The sequence below is a fragment of the Haemaphysalis longicornis genome, unplaced genomic scaffold (assembly GCF_048455015.1).
Source record: "Haemaphysalis longicornis isolate Haplotype H1 unplaced genomic scaffold, Haemaphysalis longicornis Haplotype H1 scaffold_7, whole genome shotgun sequence".
Lineage (NCBI taxonomy): Eukaryota > Metazoa > Arthropoda > Arachnida > Ixodida > Ixodidae > Haemaphysalis > Haemaphysalis longicornis.
Genome location: NW_027526422.1, coordinates 66,663,853 through 66,687,606, shown reverse-complemented (window position 1 = coordinate 66,687,606; position 23,754 = coordinate 66,663,853). Strand labels below are relative to the sequence as shown.

The window sequence follows — 23,754 nt, the reverse complement described above, 5'->3', positions numbered from 1 at the left end:
TAAGCGCGGATTTTGCATTTTTCTAGCTATTAATATAATAAATTATTATCTTAGAAGAAAACAATTGTTTGTGGTTAATAAGGTCACTATACAAAGTTCACCCAGATCTGGCGATTTTTCACACCGTTCGGCTGCACATGCGAGAAGCTGCACTTTTGCTGCCTTAGTGTTCACGAGCTGAGCGCAATTCTCTGATTCTTCAAAACAAGTGAAAGCTGTGATAACAAGATGAATTCTTGTCTGATGTGTGCCGTTGACGTGTTGTGTTACTAAGGCCATCGTCTTCATGATGACGAGGTGGTTTTCTGCTCACTGATCCGTAAAATGGAGCAGGGCCTACTATTAGCCATTTTTTTCTTTGTACAATAAATATAAGTTACTATTGTCTGAAATGAACACTAAAATAAGCCGTATTGGCAGCAAGGTACAGGGAATCGAATGGGATTGGTTTAAATAAAATCCTTCGTTCTGGAACTGAGCTACGAGGCTACAAAATTCGAAAAAAAATCATTAGTCACCGTGTGGGTGGATAACCAGCAAATCTTTATAGCACAAAACAAAGCTGTGGCACGGAATTTAGATTAAAGGTATAAGGAAATTGTATTTCTCGGGAGCGTTGACGGCGGTCATCCATATATACATACATGCACACATACATGAACGCATTCTTTTGACTTTGCTGATCTTGAAAATAATTCCTATTGGTAACCAATTCACTCACAATGCATATTCAACGAATGCCACGTATAAGCCTGCGGTTTGAATCATATTTCTAACTACGTGTGGCTTTAGTGGTAAAGTTTGTTTTCCAACGCCTGGTACTTCAAACACAAGTGAAGCCTCAGGAGTTGTTATGCTTGCAGACACGGAAAATACACAGAGTCATTGCCATCTAAGCTTCGCAGACAATCAAGGAGGACAAGGAGGAGGAAGTCGCAACCAGAACTCCCCTTTCACACATCCTCCTACGCTGGCGGCTGAACAAGCTAAAACATTTACCTGACAAGAGGTGGAGCCACAGCAACATTCAGGACGAGAATGTTAGCATTCTGGTTGGTTCAGTTATAGTCAGGATCAAATGATTATTCTCTCCATTAAGCGCACGGCACTCATACTAACGCTTTTCTTTTTAAGTGGTAGAAGTTTTGTTCGATGTCTTGAGAAGACAACGAAGGCGGAAGTGGAACACATCGCTCCGGTGCCAGTCTCCATACCAACCGAGTAGCCTGCGCATTCTCTCTCTCTCTCTCTCTCTCTCTCTCTCTCTCTCTCTCTCTCTCTCTCTCTCTCTCTCTCTCTCTCTCTCTCTCTCTCTCTCTCTCTCTCTCATGACCAACTTGTAAATACATAGCTTCCCCCTCAACCATGGTTTGTCTCACCTGTCCTGCCGACACTTAACATATTTGGCCAAATGGCGTCACAGCTCGCCCGAGGGAGCATTGGCTGGTGTTCTGACGTCTCCCGACTGAAGTCGACTTTGTGACCCATCGGTGAAGCTTACCCTTTGGTACTGCCGGAGCATGCGGTAAGGCATAGAACGCCATTGCACAGCAGGAGAAATTGGTAGCCATGCGCACAAGCACGGGCATCTCACAAGGTACGGCAGAAACACCCCCGGGCTGCCAGCAAGAACACGGCCACCGGGGAGTGGGCATGAGACCCTGGAGCCGCGGCTGCGCATTCACATTCTATAAATCGTACGAGCCCGTGACGCATAGCTCTATCTAGGGATATGTTTGAACATATATCCACAGGCTTTCTGTACTCTGCTTAAATGAAAACGGGACGGCTGGTCGCGAGGTATGCGGTTTCCGCCTCGGAGTAGCAATCGTATGGCACGGGATCATATACTGCAGGATCATATACTAAAGTGCGGGGCACTTAAGGTGCGCGGCTTGTCGTAGCTTGTCCGGGGGCACGGTATCTGGCCAGCGTAATCACGGCGTCACGCACGCAAATAGAGGCTTCGAAAAGATAACCACTTCACCTGGTTGGGATAAAACCTGGGTCCTGGGTCCCTTGCGTTACGAAGCTAATGTCTATCCAACTGCGCCACAGAGGCGCACGTTACTCATATGCAGTGTGCGGGGGCGATCTCTGAGCTGCGCCGTTGCTGCGGACGCTGCCGTTGCTAGGCTGCAAAAGTACATAATAATATAATGACTGATCGAACAAACGTTATTGAGGAATAGGAAAAAGAGGGAATGTGGTAGGGGATAGAGTGGAGTGGAATTCATGAGTGGAACCCTAGGTTCAGAGACCCAGTGGCTAGTGCGCCTGTCTTCGCTCTTCCCAGCAGGTTGAGTTGGTCCTGTAGAGATGTGCTTGCCAGGGCCGGCTCTCATGTATCCAGTGTAGTAGGCTGTGTTGAGGTGTTGCTGGTGCCTGTTCCCCATATTATTGGGAAGGACCATGCGGCGTGGAACAGCGTGGCTGTCTCGCCGCTTATCTTACAGTATTCGTTAAGGTCTATATCTTTGTGTCGCAGCATCTTGGACCATCTTGATTTGTGTATGTACCTATTCGTCTGGATTTTTCGCAGGATTTGCGCTTCCGGGACCGTTAGGTCTTTATGTGGATGTGGGAACTGAACCCTCAGCTGCCAGGCTTTGCGCAGGGTTTCACCATAGCTGGACGCTGTGTAAGGACGCGTGGTGGTCCCGTCGGCTGCATACTGCGGCTGCGCGGCGCGCTCTCTTGACTACTTTCGGCATCAATGCCAGGCGGATACTAGAAGCAGTCAAGAGAGGGTGCCACTTCCCCACTGGCGAATCGTTGCTCAGCACTTCTGGCAGCTTTCACATTGAGTAGAACTGCTTTACTTTGTTTTTCTTTTTAATTGTGTGTTACGGGAAGTACGTTTCTTTTCAACAGGCGTTATATCTATTTATTACATAAATGTACATTATAAATAAAATTTCTGAAAGTTTTGTTCCCTTTATGTCCGTCCTACTCTTGTTTTTGCACATTTCAGAGGCGTGGCCTCTTTTACGTCGTTTTATTCTACTTTACCTGAATATTTCTGGATATTAGCAAGATTTTATCTCTAGGTTGGTCGATTATGGTTCAGAATTTTTGTCAGTTGGGCGGTTTGCTACTTTGCAAGTCGATTTCAACTGTCCCGTAGCTATAGCTGTGCGAAGTCTAGTTGCGTCAAGCTTGTGCACATGATTATTCATTTTTCTTTTTGCAAGTGGGGTTGTTTTGCCCGTTTCAGGCAGATTTAGCCAATTATTATTTCATTTATGATCCTTTTTATCTTCTTTAAATAGATTTCTGCTGTCAAACGTGCCCTGAGCAGGACCGGGCCCCTACACAAATTTGGCACGGGTGCCTAGTGCGTCGTCAGGAACGGGTGGCTGGTGGTGTGGAGCGGGCCCCCCGCTAAGCCGGCAGGAACTGTAGGTGCCCCGGAGCAACTGAACGGGAGCCTATGGATGGATGCTCTCACTTAACCTGTTGACTCTTGCAGCTCCCACCTGTCTCAAGCCTGCCTGCATATTTCCAAACGATTCGCTGTAAAGCACCCCACGTGACATGTGTGATGTCACTGCACCTGCTTTTCTATTGAGCTCCTGGCAAAGGAAATCCACCGTTCGGACTGTATGGGGATAATAAAGAAAAGGAATTACTGTGTGGTGTCGTGGTAGAGTTACGAGTTCTGGCGCTGTCAACCTGGGTTCAAGCCCCGGCGGGTATAATTTTTAATTTTAACAGCGAAGCTTTTCCGCAAATCGTTTGTGCATGGCGTGCGTAGTTCAAAATGCTAAGAAAATGCCGAGCGCTCATGCACGCGTGCGTCAAGCGCACGTTCGTCAAGCCAAGCATACCCACTTAGGGAGGTTGGCCAACATCGGCCACAAAAAAAAACCCTCCGGCGTTTACTGTATTGGGGCAACACTCGCTCAGAACGCGAGAGACACGTCATAGCGTACGCCCGTCGTTCGTTCGTCCTCGCGATGTCGTGAGCATGCGTTCTGTACCGTATACAAGAGCCACGACCTGGATGTCAAAGGTGCTGTAGGTGATCATTGACTTCACATGGCCCGGCCGCGGATTGTTTGCCTGGCTGAGGAAGAGGCCGTGCTTCGAGAGGCTCGGCATGGAAATGATAAGTCGAGCTTGCAGAGTGGCATATGAAAAGTTTCACCAAAACGACGAGCTCACTCCGGCCTCGCTCAACATAAGGGCAATCCAATGCCATGCCGCCGACGTCAACCACGACTCCACAACGATACTAAAACTCAACTTTGTATGCGTCAGTGATCACCTACAACAGCTTCGGCGTTGAAGCCTTGCACAAGCAGTCCTGATTTTTTTTAAGTGCGAATGCACTTTATAAGCGACCCCAAACCATCCACCGCCGGCGTCGGCGGCGGCGTCCGCAGTGCTCCTCTATATTTAAAAAAGAAACAGCATCCGGCGCCAGGTTTCGATCCGAGGACTTTGCGGGCCGCAGCCCGACGCTCTACCGAATAAGCCACGGACGCGACGCTTATATCGGTGTCAGTGGCGCCTTATATCTAACGCATTCAAACTACGTCGTCAGCGGCGTGCGTTGGCGGCGTTATAGCGGCTTGATAACTGCGTGGTGTACACGTGATACTACAAACCCGATGGAAGAGATGGAAGAGAAGGCGGCGAGGCGGTGGGCTGCGGGGGCCGAGCGCAAGCGCCGCAAGCGGGCCGACAACCGTGCATTCGCACTTTCACATTCTCCCCCACGGGGAAATGCGGGGGAATTTTTTTCGGGAAATTTTCTGAATGTTTTCTAATACCCGCATTTTAGGCTGTATTTGTGTGTGCGAGCTTTTATTTAATTCCAAGTTGCTTCTTGTAACAATTTCAATAATGAACTTGGACTATACTGCCGCTGGTTTTACTTTTTACTAGCCTTGCTACAGACAATCTTCGAATCGCACTAGATGTTACAATTAAAAATGTGCTTGATTCCTCTTTCATAGGAGTCGGTAAAACATGAAAGTGAGATGTGCCTTCACAGGATCAGTTGAATGCTTATTCAGCAGCGATATGAACTTTCACACCGCTATTTATATTTTGTCGCCGGGCCCTGTCACACTTATCAACGTTAGGCACTGGATTGCACGCGGCGGAGCACAGTGCAACCCTGAATGAAGGCACATGCGCTCGCAAACCATGCGAACGAAACCGATCGGGTTGTCAGCGAATCGATCGCTGAACTCTCGGTATGCTGCAGCAAAAGAGTATGATTTGAGGGGTTGTATTTTGGGTGTGCTTGGTGGGCGACAACCTGCTGGTGTGCAACTTTCGCAAATGTGCGACCACTGCATCCTTTCTCCGTGGAGTGTACGGCAGAGCGTTGCGTCTGCGTCGCGACGGGCTAAGGTGGCGCAAACTGTCGGCGCTCATTACCATCCTGATGCCCTACTTCGCTTCACCTCTCTTAGATGGCAGCACCATCGATATAGAGGAGTTCGTATGAAAGATATATGGCGCGTTTATACGTGTGTCTGTGCTCCAGCTCGTAGCGGGGTCGGTAACGCGCCTGGCACCTCCCGTTTCGGCTACGGAGCACATGGCTCGAATCCTAACACAGCCGCATTTTTCTGCCCATGTCATTTGCGTAAGGGATATGACGTTGGTCAGATTTTGATGGATCCCGACATAAAACACTATCGTGTTAAAAAGGGAAAGTAAATTGGACAAACTTGCAACTGTACAGTTCTTATAAAAAGGGAAATATGTACATTGGCGGAGGCCACTGATTTTGCTCATCCGCAGCAAAATACAATATGAAGCCAGGAGAAGTAAACGCGAAACACCTCGGTGGACAGCAATAAGAGATGCGGAGCCTGGCTTATGACATGTAAGCATGAAAGTGTGAAAGGTTGTTTGCTTTGTAATGGCGTAAGCCTTCTTCGGATGAAGTTTTGTTCTTTTTCACACAGCAAGATTGGTGGTGTGCTGATCTATTTTATTTATTTTCGCATTTTTTTCTAAGCTCAAATTTACGAGTTTTTTTTTTTTTGTTAATAATGGCTAATTGGTATGTTTCAGGTGGCTGTAAGTTCGGGGCAGAGCTTGTGACTACGTTTCATTAACGTTCTGCATCGTGCGGAACGACATGTCACGTGGGGCGCTGTGCAGGGAAGCGTTTGGCAGCCAGCTTAGCTTCCGCACTTCGTTGTTGTTGCAAACTTTATTAGAAAGGAAGGCCAAAGGCCAGGTGGGGGTGGGGGGGGGGGGGGTGGAAGGGAAGAGAGGACGGAGCACTGTTCTTATGCCGGCTTCACTTCGCTTTCTGTTTGTCCTCCTCTTCTCGTGCACGCTATTGCTGCTCTCGCACGCTTTTGCTATCATCAGCGCATCTTGTTACGGTTTCCAACCGTAAGTGCTTTTTTACAACGTCAGAATCGCCGTACACTACACCCGGATTTGGAAAGTTTTGGTGCCTACAAACGCAAATTCAAAGTCCCCCCCAAAAAAGAAATTGGGCGTCACCCTTATATGTCCACACACAGTTTCGTTTACTAAACGCACCTATTTAAAAGCGCCGAACACAATCTCTACGGCGTTAAATAGTCCCAAAATTTCCTCTGCAAATTATCCTTAAATTGGTTTTGTTTAACCAAAAAGTAAGAAATGATTAACGAGTCCCCAGAACAATTCTAGCTCTTTCGTATCAGTACTAGCACCACTTTCTTTTTCTGCGGGTCAGCTAGTTTTTCTTTCGGTCGTATCTTAAATACAATTTGCGATTAAAAGACTTTGCGGGCAGACACTTCTCCGTTTAAATTTCTCTAACAGATATTTTTGACGTTGTTTGGTGGCTTAGAAAGAAGTTTGCTATTCTCAGGATATTTTTCTCTCTTTTTCTCCAGCGCTTCCTGTAATTCAAAGAAAACGCCTGATTTAATGGCCGGAAGCCTTCTGTTGGCTGGTCGTAATGCTTATCTGTCTTGCCATCGGCTGTCACTTGTTGCTGAGGTAATCTTGCGTACTCCCTGCACACTAGCTTTACGCTTGAGAACCCTTGGCCTGGTGAAGTAAAGAGATCAAAGCCTCGCTTGGAGGCGTTTTCTGGTGGATGGGGTGCTGTTTGCTTGCCAAGTGTGTCCTTAACATTGTTTTCGACGGGGCAGAACATCTTCGTTTTGCGGATGATCTGCATAATCGTTCTTTTGCACCAATTTGGCTTCAGACAGTTCTTAATTAACATCGGATGCAGCACCGAGAAACGCTGACCTATATACCGAAACGATTCCTTCCAACGTATATCTATGTTGCTTTCAAAATGGTGGTGCCAGCCGGAGCACTCGGCATTTCCTTATACACTCCTAACGGTCAGTCACATTATAATACCCCGGGTCTCTTCAAAAGGGAGGTTAATATCTTGAACTCCGTACAGTGTCTCTAAATATGAACACCCATCCTTCAGTCCTGTTTTTGAAGAAGGCATTATGTGCTTTATATGCATTTCTAGATTAAGAGGTCATTTTTATGGCTTTCATGGTTAATGGCACAGCATTTTAGAGCTTATGGCCGGAATTTCCGACGGCCAGCGCTTGGCATTCTCTGCCTTATGACATATGTGAGATAATAAACTAGCATTCAGTCGCACTGTTGCTTTTCGAGCATTTCACCACACGCAAAAAGCCATTCCACAAAAGGGCACTTAAGAAACAGCCAATCTCGTTCATGGACGCCAGCTGTTATATTTTTAGTTATCCCAGGTCTACGCCCATTTATTGTTGATACTAGAACCCTGCAAGCTAGACGCTAGGGCTAATCCTGGCTTCAAACATACGTCGGTGCAATGACGACGATCGTACTTCTTGCTGCTTTTTTAATGGTTGCTTCTGCTAATCCTATTCAAGACCCTTCTCCTATTGTTACGGGAGATCATCCAATTGATGATCCCATACCACCGCCTGATGTCCTGCCGGTCGAACCTGGCGCTAATGATACATTGCAACGTAAGATGCTCTTTTTTTACAGTTACGTTAACGCTCTCATTTTAGCAACAAAAACATGAAAGTTGTGCATGTGCCGCTCACAGCCATCGCTAAAGCCCGGTTGTCAGCTTGAAGTTCTTTATCAAAAAGGAACCCTTATTACTATGTATTCCACCAGATAAGCAGAATTAACATTATCGAAATAATGGTGGTGCACCTTCAATACTTATTTCAAGCTGTAACTGCAATGGCTGTTTCAAAAGAGGAAATACAGGATTGTTTAACGCCACGTCCCTCCGCGCCTTCTTTCTAATGCAGCGAACTGCAACGGGGTCAATATTTAGGCAACCGGCCAGGGTGGCTCACTAGTTATGGCGTTGTGCTGCTGAGCTTAGGAATGTGTGTTTGCTACTTGCCGCACTGCAGTTCCTCTAATGGAGGTAAAAAACAGCAAAGCCAGTGTACCTATATTTCAGCGCACGTTGAAGAACCCCATGTGGATCGAAATGGAGCCGGAGCCTCCGTTGTGGCACACCACATAGTCAAGGTGTAGCTTCGGAGCGGAAAATACACAATATTTTTTTTTAATTTGATTTGATATTGAGATGTTTACAACAATCGTAATTTTTCTTCGTTTTTCAAATGGCTGCTTCACATGCTCGTATTCCAGCCCCATCTAATGGGATAGAAGAACATCCAGTTGTTAAAGCCGTACTACCGCCTGATAACTCGTCGCTTCAGCCTTCCTTTAAAGGTACGGCACATCGTAAGAACCTGATTTCTTTACAATTATTTTGGCTTACTCACCTTACCAATCAAAACATGCGATTGTACAACCGGCGCTGAATGCTGGTTATATAAAAGTGATATCATAAGGCTGGTTGTCCTAAAAAATGCGTTGTATGAGGAAACCCATTATTATTGCATACGGTGAATTGCACCAGACACGTAGAAATGGCATTGTCGTAATACCGTTGCCGTACCTTGAATACTTTTCCCCTGCAATAAGGAAACTGACTCGTGTCTATTACCTCGTGATCAAAACGTTTAGTTTAGACAGCCACTGTGTGGATAAGTAGGAGAAAAATAACTTTTTTTATAATTATATTTTGAGATTGTTTTGCTATGCCATTACAAAAGATAAAATACGGCAGCATTGCACGCCACGTCTTGCCGTGCTAGCTAATGATGCACAAAAATGCAACATGGTCGATATTGAGGAGGTTTGAGCACATGAAAGGGACACTGGAGTGGATTTTTCGAACTTCTGCTCCTTTCCATATTTTGTGAACCGGCTCAAATACACATGTTTTTCTTCTTTTATCTGAACCCTCCAGAAGTATTCAAATTATAAAAGCGGTAAGCAGAAAATATACCACGCGAAGTCTGCAGCAGCCGCAGCAACAACAGCAGTGACGCCAAACTATGCGAACTGTTCTTGCAATATAGTCGGGCGATGTCCACGTTTTTAAAGCTCATACGTATGCATGTGCGGTTGGGTGAATGTTATTGTTTATTTCAGGAAGAACTTCAGTTATATTTGCTATAAGCATATGTGCCGGAATGTAGTTCTTCTGTTTCTATTTTTGGAAAGTTGTCCACGTCAGTTTTGGTTTAGGTTCCCCGTAGCTATATGCTTTGTGTCTGACGTTATCTTGGTCCCGTTTTCTCGATACGTCAAGAATTTGCCCCCCGTGCCACTGCTACGTTTTCCGCAGAAGATCTGATCGAATAAGCCTGCCAGCTTCGATAATGGCACCCAGGTATCATACTGATTACTGTCAATTGACAAGCCGAGGCGTACGCAGTCTGAACACCCTCCATCCCATCGGAGACGGTCAACTGAAAGGCATTTCGCCCGCACCTTCGGACGTCGGCTGACACGTTTGAGTGTCGTAAGAGGCGTAAGACCAGGCCAACAGTCCGCTGATTCCGCATTGTGCTGGCGAGTTGTCGGTGCCCATTTCACACATCACCGACCTGCAGTAAAGCGGCAACGGCGAAGTTTGCCAGCGGCGCGTCAGTGTCTGTTTGCATGCAGTAGGCGGACTCGCTCGTGGAGCAATGCAGGTTGCGGCCCATAATCGTGAAATGGTGCAGAGAACATTGCCGAAATAAAAAAAATTAAAGCAGTTCCACTCAACGTGAAAGCTGTCAAGTGCAGAGCAGTGATTCGCCAAACGGGCTGTGGTTCGCTGTCTTGACTAGTTTAAGTATCAGCCTGGTGCCGCATCCCCCGAAGAGGCCTATACAGATACACATTGCTGAGTTTTAATTATTTTGGAGTAATTAAAGTGTTACTTCGTCTCGTTTTCATTTTATGTTAATCTGTACTGTTTTGCGGCCTAGCAACGGCAGCCTCTGTGGCAACGGCACGGCGCAAAGATCACCCCCAACACTTCGCATCTGAGAAACGTGTGCCTGTGTGACATCGGCTTCGTAACGCGAGGGACCTAAGTTTGATCCCGACCAGAGGAGGCGGTGATCTATTCGAAGCCTCTGCTGGGGTGCCTGACGCCGTGATGCCGTGCGCTGGTCGGGTGCAGGACGCCAGACGAGCTACGACGACAAGCCGTGCCGAAAAGTTTTAAAAAACAACAATTAAAGCAATCCGCGCCGAATCAAACCTGCATGTTTTGCCGCACAATGGCTGCTGCTATACCACAAAAATACTGCATTCCGAACACAGTGGGGGGTGTTTTACGCTGAGGACTACCCCTTCATGGTGCACCGGCTGTTCTTTTATTGGGATGCAGAATTCCAAGCTGCTAGATACATAAATTCCCTCGGAAACCGAGGTGTTCTGGCCACTGGCGTCTGATTGAAGGACACTTGTTCGGGACATGGAACAATGGGGCGTAGCCCAGCCTGTTCTTGGCCTTACGAGTGCACCATGTCCGTGGCAAGGTACCCAAAAGCTACCCCGACACGGACTGTAGGAAATGAAAACGAAATACTCACACAAGATGTTAAGCCAGTGGCCGGCCTCTCAACAACAAAACAGTAGCGGTCCCAGAGATTGGTTTTAGAGGGGGCGAATTTTTTTTTTGGAAAGGGGGGGGCGGGGGGGGGGGGGGCATAAAGAACCGTTCCCCTTCTTGCAACAGTTTTGTGGAGGAGGTGATAACCATGTCGGTGTGCGCGCGTTTGCGGAGTAACCCGCTTGCGCACAATCATTTAGCGGCACAGGGGTCTTTGGCCCCCCTTAGGCGGTACAACGGCTGGCTCGAGCCCGCATTTCTGACGGTCGCAACACGTTTGCGACCTCGCACAAGTAGGATGCTTAAGAAAAAAACAAAAAGCAAAAAGCTGAGGACCACCTTGGGGGGGGGGGGGGGGGAAGCAGGGGGGCGATCGCCCCTTTCGCCCCCCGCCCCCCCCCCCCCCCTTTTGGGACCGCCACTGCAACAAAAATGTGGCGATTGTCCTCAACGAAAGAAAACAAAACCAAAAAACGACAACGACAAAATTGGGAATACAACTCCGGAAACGAACGGAGAACTTCAGAAATTTATTAATGATAAAAATCACTCCCAACACCCCTACACCCTGCCCAGGACGCGCTTATTGAACCGTTGGAAAACCAGTGTTGTACACGTTCCTCCAAAATAGGAACTAAAGCTCGTTCCTCGTTCCTTGCCAATTTTGAAACGAGTTCCCGTTACAAGTTCCTTTATTGCGAAAGTAACGCGTTCCAGTTCCACTTCGAAAATTGGAACGTGGCGTTACATTAACGTTACAATTAGGTTTTTAAATTAAAATATAGTGTCAATAATGCTGGGTCGAAATTAAGTGAGACATTTAAAACTCACATCGAACTACGTATATTATACGGATATTAACACCACCGGCAGCAGATTATCTGGAGAGAAAGATCATCAAAAGAAACGCTCCTAGGCGAATTTTTTCAGGGAGCACCGGACAAACTCCAGATGGCTCGAGGACATTTCGGTGCAAAATATTTCGGTGCGGAAATTTCGGTGTATGGACATTTCGGCGACCAAATTATCCGGTGCTTGCCTGTTTGCGAGAGCCGTTATATTTTTATTTCCGCTTAACGTGGGTTATGGACAGCAATCTGGAGCAGTGAATTTATTTTTTTTATTGATGCCATGTTCGATCTTTGCCAGGTATTTTTAGAAATTCTACAGTTATATATTTTTGCTTAATACCTTTTCCTGGGGACACCTGTTATGCAGCCGATTGATTTCTTTAGCACACGTTTTTTTTAAAATGCAGAGCATTTCTTTAACTCACGATGTCACCCGGCGCTGGCGTGCCTCGGCGTCCGCAACAGCCATTCCAGGTGCGCCCTCTCCCCCACTCCTCCTCTCCCGCATCACGCTACCCTCCTCGCTCTCAACAACAGGTCCGCACCCCTCCCCCTACACTATATAAAAAAATTCCCCGCATTTCCCCGAGGGGAAGAATGTGAAAGTGCGAATGCACGAGTTAAATTTGCGCGGTTCGGTAATGTTCGCGAAAGAAAGATCACACACACACACACAACTACAAAGAAAGAAAGATGCATTTATTCACAGACACCTATTTGTGTTGTCGTTGTACTTGATTGCTAGAGCGGATCTCAGATTGGAAATTTCGTGTCAGTACTCCTTTAAGCAGGTGCATTAGCCCTTCTCACGCCCGATTCTTGGCCAATCCCCCACGTGGGTATGTGCCATGTCAGCGGCCAGGCAGCGCGCGCCCATCTCCCCCCGTTGCCAAGGAAGACGAGGAGATTCCTGGCCAATCCCCCACGTGGGTATGTGCTATGTCAGCGGCCAGGCTGCGCGCGTCCATCTCTACGTGCGCGGACATCGCCGGTGGACGCAGGTTCAGGGTCGCTTAAGAAGTGCATTGCACTTAAAAAATAATACTTACCGGCGCCTGGTTTCGATCCCACGACACTGCGGGCGGAACGCAAGGTACATGGTGCTCTACCCACTGCGCCACAAAGCCGACACAGAATGGAAGGCTACGAACGCGCCTTATATCCTTCACTCATTCAAACTACGTCAAGAAGCTGCTGATTCAACGCATTCACTACATGTGGGCGGAACGCGAAGTACATGGTGCTCTTCCCACTGCGCCACAAAACCGACACAGAATGAAAGGCTACGAACGCGCCTTATATCCTTGACACATTCAAACTACGTCAAGAAGCTGCTGATACAACGCATTCACTACCACCAACTCCCCAAACACTAAACGTTAACGCAATACACCCACCCCCTATGCGACGCATTAACTCGAATCCCCCTCGCGGGGAGATGGGCCATTTAGATGCAGAGCATCTGATTCACTCGCCTTGTCCCTCCGGCGTCGTCGTCGTCGTCCTCGTCGTCGGCGTTGTCCACCCCTCCCCCATTCTCCTCGCCACGCCAGCTGCGTTCTCCGCCGCTCACCCCCTCTCCTATCCGATAGCAAACACTCTCTCGCGAGGGTCATTGGGTTGGATTCGATTGGATTGGCTGGGATTGGATTGGCTTGGCTTGGCTTGGCTTGGCTTGGCTTGGCTCGGCTTGGATTGGATTGGATTAAAGTGGATTGTGTTGGATTGTGTTGCGTCATAGCCGCGGCACGTTGCGTCATAGCCGCGGCAGACGCGCTGGGGCCGGCGCATGTGTACTCTCTCTTCCGCGGTTTCCTCTCCTTCGGGCGCGCTGCGCATATAACCGGTGTGCCGTTCTCCGGCGAAGCAACATCCACGCTTGGCTCAAACACCTAGAGTCCACGCCGCTTTACAAGTACGCCAACGTCGTCATCGACTGGGACCGGCTTATTTTTATTTATGACAGGTTGTTAATTTATATTCGCTCTTTTTTAGCTAAGACAATTACCCGTGTTTACGATGGTCTACCACCTCTTTTGCATTTTTTTTAAATTACACACCCTCAAATTACATAAATTACATGCACACTCTCAATATCCAAAAAGTAACAAACATTAGCTAGCCCCCCAGAATGTAGAAAACCTTATCAAGAGTATTACGCAGGCTGGGCTGCCTTGCTAAAATGAATTCGCGAACACTGGTCTAGGATATTGTCGGGGAGGAAAAACGGGCCTTTTGGAAAACAGCCGCAGGTTCTAATGTCCTAAATGCTGATTAAGCGCGTACCGGTTGTGCATACAAATTCCACCCATTGTGTTCAGGACAACCAACCTTCGTTTAATGTTTACAAGCCTACATTTACCACATTTTAATTCTTCGTTCTAGCGCCCCCCCCCCCTCCTACCTCCCGCCTGTACGCTCGAATGTCGACCAGATTTCTTTATCAGCCGTATTATTTTTGGTTTCCCCTGAAAATCCTACTGGCGTGGTGGAGTTCACGGTCTCCGAAGCGTCAGCGCACTGATTTTTTATTTTTTTTATTTAGAACATACTGCTAGCCTCTTAGTTGAGGCTTTTGCAGGAATTGGGTGATCCATTCAGAAGAATGACATAGCACACTTCGCGTTTAAAACAGATAAAAAGCTTTACATTCACCATTGGCGCACGAAACCTCTATAATGTGACACAAAAAGCCACCCAAAAAGCCGCTGAGAACACAATGGCCACTATCGTTTGCTGGCTACGCCCTTCCGCGCGTCGCGGTCATATCGACGGTGCCCCCACTCCAGGAATCGCTCTTTCTGCGCCTTCAGTCACCGCCTTGGGAATTAACTCATCGAGTCGCGCATATCATGGATACCCCAGGTATACATCGCTTCCTCCCATTATAAGGAGCAAACCCGCCGCGGTGGCTCAGCGGCTAAGGCGTTCCGCTGCTGAGCATGAGGTCGCGGGTTCGATTCCCGGCTGCGGCGGCCGCTTTTCTGATGGAGGCGAAAAGCAAAAACGCCCGTGTGTATGAGATTTCGCCGCACGTTAAAGATCCCCAGGCGGCGTGTTAAACCCTACAATCAATCAAATCAATTATAAGGAGCAAAACAAAATGAATAGGCTAGTGTGACGAGGGTGGCAACAGTCGTCTTATAGTTTTCGAAGTCCAGTAGATGCAATGGTGAAGCACAAGTGACACCCCTGTCTCTCTACTTAGGGGGATGATTGCCGGCGGGGCTCAGCTTTCCCCTCCCCTAAGTAACGTCACCGTAAGTGCGATCGTCGGTTTGTTAGTTTTAAGTAGAACTGACACCGAATGCAACGAAGGCGAGATTGATTGAGAGAATAATTAAAACGAAATGCACACGCGCCTAATCGACCTCGTTTTTCTGTTGTTGTTTTTTCGCGGAAGTTTTGCTTGGGGGAGGGGGATAGACTAAAAGCAGCAGCGTCTTGCACCGTTGGGTGAAGTGAAAGAAAATCGCTTTTGTAACACTTAAAGTATTAGGGTTATTCACATGAATGTGAAAATAACAAAAAATGGTTGAACGGATCCAAATTAACAACGTTACTTTTTACCATCTGCTACAGAAATAGGGTTTCACGTGGCAATGCTCCGCCAGGGTTTAGCGTTCGTTTACACGAACGGCGGCGCAAGCACAACTCTCGAACGTAAAATGATATCAAGTCACGAAATCACAATATTAAAGCTAAAAAATGTTCAAAGAATGCCTGGGACATCCCCTCACTCAAAATGTCTGGGCCAAGACGTCATGCACCAAAATGTCCGTGCACAGAAATGTCCACACCGAAACGTCCTGGACCGAAATGTCCGGCACCGAAATGTCCGGATCCCGTTTAGCAGCCCGTCCGTTTCGTTGGCTAAGATGTTACCGGGTTGACCAGGACCGGTCTGCTCCTGAGCGCGCGGAAGGGCGAGTAGGAAGGGTGCGGATGCACGGACATGGCCAAGGCAGGCCCGCGGAACTAATCCCCCTACCGCGACGAATGCCCAAGTGCCCAGACGGGTGCCGGTCAACCCAGTAACAACGCATACGACAGAACGGACGGACTGCTAAAACTCTCTATTCTTTCCCCGCCAGGGAACAATTCTATCGGCCAGACGCGCATTATGGCCTCCCCAGACAAACGATTAAGGGTGAAACGCATTCTCGCGGCTACGCTATCAACCCGTCGAACGCTGCGTAAGCAACCAGCATGAAAGCAAGCACAAGCTGCGGCCTCCTGCGTGGTTATTCTTCTGCCTTTGACCTTCGCGGAAGCACGTACGGCTGAAGGGCGGGCAAACTGACCATCTTATGGGAAGAAAGACGCAGTAGCGCTTTGTTGATTTTTGTACTCGAGCCTTGGCATCAAAAACAGCCAAATCCTAGCGATGTAACGGCAGGAACGCCGTTCCTGCCGTTCCTTTAAAAACGTAACGAGTTACCGTTACAGTTCCACCGACCCTTAATGGAACGGTGGCGTTCCTCCGTTCCTCCAAAAAGGAACTAGTTCCAGGAACGCCGTTCCTTGTAACGCCGTTCCGTCCAACACTGTGGAAAACTATAAGACTGCCGCGCAGTACGTGCGCAGATAACCAGTCCAAGTTCCGAGGAAGAAGACCTAAGTGCACTGAATAACGCTCATGGATTCAGCAGTAAGCACCCACCTGACTTCAATCAAGAGCACGGTGCGCCATCTAGCTGTATTTACTCTTTCTCGACAGGTCCCGTGACTCCAGCCACCACTTGTGTGGGCTATAGAACTGAGTGCTCAGCCAGTATGGGGCAGAAAAACAGGAACCGTAGCAAAACGTGCGCATATGGCCCAGCCCCAAGTTCGCGAGGGATATGGACCAGATCCTCCCGTAGAGACCCATTTATGTACCTCCAAATAATTCTTGCCTAATATCCAGCGTTGACGACTACAAAGAGCGCTTACAACAGTTGGGCTTAAAGAGAGCTCTGGCACAGAGGGTGATCAAAAGTGATGATCTCTATGGATTAAATTGAGCTTCTTGGACAATGCCCTACGTCAACGACGAAGGTGAAGGCAATGATGATGTTTTTTTTAATGCTAACAGGCAATGCGGTGGTTGACAGGTTTCAGCCCGTCTCTACTCATGAATGAGTGGCATTTTTTGGGCACCAGTGGCCTACATTATATTGTCCGCAAAGTACTTAAGTACAAAGCTTTATTTCCCAGTTAAGTGTAGTGATCAGTAGGATGACTCTTCTCATCGTAAGGAGTACTCCCCGCGATGAACTTCTACAATTTTTTTTTAAATTGCGATATATTTGTATCCTTCACCACTGAATAGTCCCCTCCAAGATCATTTGGCTTTCATTCAGCCAGGTCCTAAAATTGATACAGATGCCTCTCAGCGTTATGAACAATGCCGAGTAGGTATATTTTCCCCTTACCTTCCTTATCAGTCTGTCTGGTTGATTTCATCCTGATATTTTATGCTGAATTTCCGCATTACAGTGGCTGCCAAAACGCTGCGTAAGCATTAGGGGCCAGATTTTCAGGCATTAGAAAAGCGCGTTTAAAGCGCCAAAAAAGACAGACAAACCAACTTTTTAGGCCCCCAACGTCGTATATATAGGTGGTATTCGTTGAAAAGTTTAGCTGTCAATTTTTTTGCTTGGCAACACTGGAAACGACCACAAACATGGCCGATGCGTCACGGACATGGTACGGCTTGGGCCACTGCGTCCGCACACCCAAGAAAAACATCGGCGTGCGTCGTCTGCTCCGTTTCAACCCGATTCTAAACGGTGGTGTCAACAGAGATGTTATTAATCGCACTCACATTGGACTCGAGGCAATACTTTGCGTTCGGTGAGGTAGAGTTTTGTTAACGTGCAAGCACTAGAACGGACAAGTACCGCCATCACGCGGAGCGTGACGTAACGAATGACGGCGCACTCACACGGTTGCCTGCATGCGCGCCTCGCCAGTGAATACAAGCAATGGACACCATGAATTTTGACATAAACGCAAATACTTAAAGCTAAATCATGCGCGACCTCTATCTGCGGCATGAACAACATAATTGTTATTGTTTATGATGGCTGAATTGCGCCAATAGTTGAACGTAGCCGTCCCATAATATTGCCGAACTATTGGCGATCCGCCGGCATAAATTATCGACCGCACTGCTCACATTCATGTTCAATGGCCACCGTCGCATGCTCGGGCGTCGCGTATATTGAACCGGCATGAAAAGAATTCTTGAGAGTTGTGAATGCTGATTAAAACGAGTGCTACTTTATGTGTGCTTCACCCAATTTGATTACGACACAATAAAAACAGACAGACATGACTAATAAACATGGTCTTATACATGAAGACTGTTATGTAACTGTCTAACAATTTTCTGACAAGCAATAATATTTTCCACATCGCTCAGGCAAGACGTCCCAACACCATCAAATACACTTCTACACACTTGAAGATCATTTTTCGAAGGGTGGTTAGAAGCCGAACCGATTTTTTGATGGAAAAACATGTTTTAGAGCAAGTTGGCAGTGCGAATTTTAAGGTGCAAGGAAATGCAGCTTCGCAGTAATGTTTCGCAATTGGGTCTTTAATATATGAGTGATCTGCTAACAAAGGCGTGTTGGATGCTCAACCATTCAGTTGAAAATCGAGTTGGATGCGAGTGTGGTACCTAGATGCGAGTTTGCAGCTCCACATGTCGGAAAAAAAGGTGTTTGGATAACACACGGAACTTAGCTAGATATGCGTGCAAAATATGAAAACAAGATCAAGCTACCACCACCTCCAGACTTTCCGATTCAAAATCCCTCTTGTAGCTGATAATGAACTTGTAGGGTGTTGGCTTTCACCAATCGACCACGCCACGTCAGTGCGATGGCGAATGCTGGGCGGCGCGTACCATTTCACTGAAGCTAGCGGTTGTTTACCGTAAGTTGGGTGAACTTGAGGCTAGTTGAACACAGTAGATTTCAGAACAGTAAATATTGCCCGATAACATAAATAACGGCCTCAAACTGCACTCGCAAGCGGAACTTGAGGCTAGATAGTGTTCCCATATTCGCCGACTCTTAAATTGGGCAATTATAGGTATTTATAGGCATTTACGCACAAACGCCAAAATAGGCACATATAGGCGCTATTAACCTCCATTAAAACCCTTCCTAACCTCTAATTTATGATCATAATGGATTTATTGTAGGGTTTAACGGTCCGACGCAACGCAGGTGGTGAGGTGCGCCGTAGTGTAGGGCTTCGGAATAATCTTGACCACCTGGGTATTTTCAACGTGCGCCGAAATATCGTACACACGGGCGTTTCTGTTTTTCGCCTCCGTCGGAAGAGCGGCCGCCGCGGCCGGGAATCGAACCCGCGACCTCATGCTCAGCTGCGTAACGCCTTAGCCACTGCGCCATCGCGGCGGGTAATTCATGCTCATATATCAAAGTGGGGCGATAGGAGCGGACAGAACAAGATAGGCATTTGCTTAACATCCAGTCTCTAGTAATCATTGCCAACGTTTTGAAGCGGCCCGCACAGTCTCGACATTAAACGCACCACACTCCTTTCGCTATCAAGGACCGATGTCGCGAGGACGCTCCGCCCTTTTGCCCGTATGGTCACCATGAAGCAAAAAAAAAAAAAAAGAATGTACCGGAATTGTTAAATTTTCGACTATACATTCAGTGTCCCTTACTCCAGTGCTGTTTCCAACCTTTTCACGGAGCCCTATCAGCTCGAGATGGATGGATGGAAGCAACTTTATTGATAGCCTGCAGATCGACTGCATAGAGCGCCGCTACGAGGGCCTCTACGTCATCCTGGGGGGGTCCTCTACTCGGCGTCGGTTTCTGCTACTCCCGCGGTTCGTCGCCCGTGAAGGCGCCTCCCCGTCGTTTTCGCTCGGCTTCTGCCTTTCGATAGCCTCCAGGACACGCTGGACGGCCCATGATTGTTCTTCTTGGTCGAAGCTCGCCATCGCTGCTTCTAGCCTCGACGGCAGCCTTCCTCTTCTTGTTGATGCTCGCTCTGGGAACTTGACGTAGTCCCACAACACGTGCACGAAGTCCGCCCTCCCTTGCTGGCATACCTGGCACGTGTCGGTAGGGTAGGCTTCTGGATATATGTGCTTCATCAGGACCGGGGGCGTATTCCCAAACCATATCCTGTATGGTCCCAGGCCGACCCCCCCCCCCCCCCCCCCCAAGCAGCGACGCAGCACCGTGACGCCACTTCCTGTATGTGCGCGACTTCATGCGACGTGGATTTTTTCTTCCCCCCCCCCCCCCTTCCTGTTTCGGCTGCTTTGCTAGCGGCCGATGGTTTTGCTCCGTGCGCGGGGCTGGCCCCTGCGCTGGGGAAGCTAAGTTAACTTTTTGTACCTGAGCCCCTGAGCTCTCCGCGCTCTTCTTGCGTGCCTGCAAGTTGATGCTGGCCTCCCATCGTGTTCCTAGCGCTCGGCTCGGTGCTCTAAGTGCGCGCGCGCAGATGGACTCTTTCACGTGCATGTGGCTATTACCGTATTTACCCGATTCAAACGCGCCCCCGATTCTAACGCGCACCCGATTTTCCTGGCAAAAAAAAAACCGAAAAGACGTGCACCTCCGATTGTAACGCGCACGGGACTTTGTGACCCAGACAAACGAATGCGAGAGAAACGGGCGATTTATTTCCCGAAGTAATCTCACTCATCTCGCTCCTCGTCGCTCTCCGCTGACCACAACATCTCGGCCTCGGTGCCTTCAAGCGCGTTCGTGATGCCACACTTCTGAACGAACGTTCAACCATGGTCGATGGGATCGTGGCCTACGCCTCGCACGCCCATCCCGAGAGCTTCTCCAGAGGTGCACGCTTCAGCCGACCACTCGCTTTGAACACGTGGGAGCTGCTGCTGCCATTGCTGTTATCAAGCGCGCAAGTGAAACGATTTGACGATTTGTGTGAACGCCGATAGAAAAGCCTAGGCGCCTAGGCTTGCTGCGTCCGAAAAATCGTTGCTAAAAGCTTTGGCGCCATCTTGAGATGGCGATGGCGATGGGTGGGACGAAATTTCCGCTGTTTCGGCAGTTTCGGTTTGGTATCCGATTCTAACGCGCATGCGATTTTTCGGCCTATTTTTTCGGAAAAAAAAAGTGCGCGCTAGAATCGGGTAAATACGGTATATACGTTCTGGAAAGCAAAAACTCTAATTGAAAGGCCATTCTACAACACACAGAAGAGTATACAATTGAGTTGGGTGCTCTTTCACTATATACACACCTCAAAACAGGATTCGGTGCTGCAGGTAAGGATTACAAGACAGGCTGCAAATTAACCATGACTACATTTACAAACTGTCCCGCCCTTGCGAAATATGAGCGGCTACATTTTGGCACTTTCATAAGCACTCCTACATAGAATTTCGTTAACATTAACTTCATTGCATTAATTTTTGAATTAATTTAATTGCATTAATTAAGATGCATGTGAATCGTTCTAGCAAGGGTGATACGTTGATAAGAAAGACACTAGCTGAAATGTACACGTTTTACACTCGGTCATGAATGCTGCATAATTTGCACTGCTGGTCATAACAATTTAGGAAAACAATATCGAAACCTTAGACAAACCAAGGGCTACGTAATAGTTGGATTGTAGAGCTTCTGAAGTACTCGAGGGATGTGATATGTCTTCTGTACAGGGCTGTTGACCACAGTCTGTTCACTGAAGCCATCAGGGGGGAGTTTAGTATCAATAATCATTCACACTGTTGCCAATGTCGATTAGTTATTCTTAGCAATTGGTGCTTCATGCACACATAGATTTTGCTACATAAGATACGTATATTCTTTTCGGTGAGACTAATGAATAGCTGCGCGTGAGCTTGAGGCCGTGGTAGTCGCAGCAGAGATGACACTAAGTAAAAAAAACAGTTATCTCCTGGTCGCACTATTTTTGAATAGTGATCTGGGAGTCCAAATAGCGGCAAAAAAATGTCACTTTTCGAGATCCACTCATGAGGATAGATGAGCAGCTTGTGTCCGTTTCCTGCGACGCATTTTTTAGCTACTACATATAGATTTCTTGGGTGCCTGGCCTTTAATGCGCGCGCATTGCGTCACAGTTCGTGCATCAACTGTAAGCGACACACACGCAAGAAATGTGTACAAATGTATAAACAAGAAATAGCAAGAATAAAAATATAAATAGTACAACACAAGTCACAAAACGCCGCTTCACGTACCACAACGCGTCGTATCGAAAAACGTACCGTTCGTCCCGCTTCTGGACCTTCTGGACAATCCAGATAGTGTTGGTGCACCCGCTCTACGTGTCCATGAAGGCATTGACTGGCTACTTCGTCAGGCAGGTTCGCGAGGAACACAGACTCATGATATGTTGACGCGAGGTCATCTCTGACGACCTCGAGCGGCTGCTCGTGCTCATCCATGAAGCAGAAGTTATAAGCTGCGCGACAATCTCGTGAATGCACGGGGGACGCGCGTGGCGCACACAATTATGAGAACGGATCTCGTGATGGGCAGTTCTGCGCGAGTGCGAGCCACAGACGAGTATGGCGAAAAACACGCTCGCTGATGTTCGCAGCAGACGAGCGACCGATATACGCGTGTGCTTTCGACTGAACGGCGTGAGAGCAAACGTTCTGCGCTTCGGTATGGAGTCCAGAGGACCACCTAAGACCAGAAAAACATTTTTGTATTCACCTTAATGGGAGTGCTTGCTTTCCGGAACGTAAACAATAACTACATGTACGTGCAAAAGCATCCATCTGCGCGCGCACTTTGAGCAACGCGCAGGGCGCTAGCTTAACTAGGAACAGCATGGAAGACGAGCGACTGCGGGCGCGCAAAAGAGCACGGAGAGCGAGCTTCAGCCTCCCCGCGCGTACGCCAGGCTCGCGCTCGAAGCGAAACCATCGGTCACCGCGAAGCAGCGCGACCACAAAAGACCAAAACAATTTTTTGTCTTCACTTTAATGAGAGTGTTGGCTTTCCGGAACGTTTATAATAGGCACACGTATGTGAAAGCGTACATCCGAGTGCGCGCACTTAGAGCACCGAGCCGAGCGCTTATCTAGGAACACGATGGGAGGTCAGCATCAGCTTGCAGGCGCGCAAGAAGAGCGCGGAGAGCTCAGGGGCTCAAGCACAAAAGGTTAACTTCTACCCAAGGAGGTTTTATAAACCTTTCTTGCTTCTACCACATGTGCGTCAGCTTCCCCACCGCCGCAGGCCAGCCCCCCGCAAGGAGCGAAACCATCGGCCGCCCGCAGAGCAGCCGAAACGAGGGAACGGAGGTGAGGGAAGGGGGGGCGATCCACGTCGCATGAAGTCACGCACATAGAGGAAGTGACGTCACGGTGCTGCGTAGCAGCTTGGGGATGGGGGGCTGGCCTGGGTCCCTACGGGATATGGTTTGGGAATACGCGGACCGGGGTGGGTAGCGAACCTGCCTGCAGCTGTCGTAACAACACTGCCTCTGCACGGCTCAACCCTGGGTGAAGTGCGGGAGAGTCCTTCGAGCCAGGTGGTTGAACTTTGTTACCTCGTAATAGTCTGTCAGGCGGTCCTTGACTCCACACCATTCCGGATGGTCGGTTGCGGCGGCGCGGTTAGTTGCGGTTGCGGAGCTCGCGCCGTCGCGTGGGGCGTTTCGTTGTGGTTGTCGTTCGTTGCCGACGCGTCTTCGCCTGCGTGTGCGGGAAACCACTTGAGACGTATGCTCCTGTTTTCCTGTTGTAACCTCGCCGTCCGCAGCACGAGCTCGGCTTCTTTGCATACTCGGCCCCTGGCGAAATTTCGCACCGCATTCTTCGAGTCACTCAGCACGGTCTGGCACCCGGCGTCGGCAATGGCCAGGGCGATGGCCACCTCCTCCGCTTCGGACGCCTCCTTTACTGGTACGCTCGCGGCCGCCCTCGTATCAAAGAGAACGAGAAGCGTTCACTGTGGTCGTCGTCGAGGCATCGACTGGTGCTATCAGCTCGAG

The 23,754-nt window shown here is 48.5% G+C and overlaps 1 long non-coding RNA gene across 1 annotated transcript in view; it reads left to right on the top strand.

The window, feature by feature from the left end:
* The first annotated feature begins 7,724 nt into the window (after positions 1 to 7,724).
* LOC144144424 (uncharacterized) overlaps positions 7,725 to 23,754 on the top strand; it is a 50,218-nt gene continuing 34,188 nt past the window's right edge. Inside the window, exons 1-2 of the long non-coding RNA XR_013317250.1 lie at positions 7,725 to 7,958; positions 8,608 to 8,691. This is a non-coding gene — a long non-coding RNA (uncharacterized LOC144144424). The remainder of the gene's footprint in view (positions 7,959 to 8,607; positions 8,692 to 23,754) is intronic.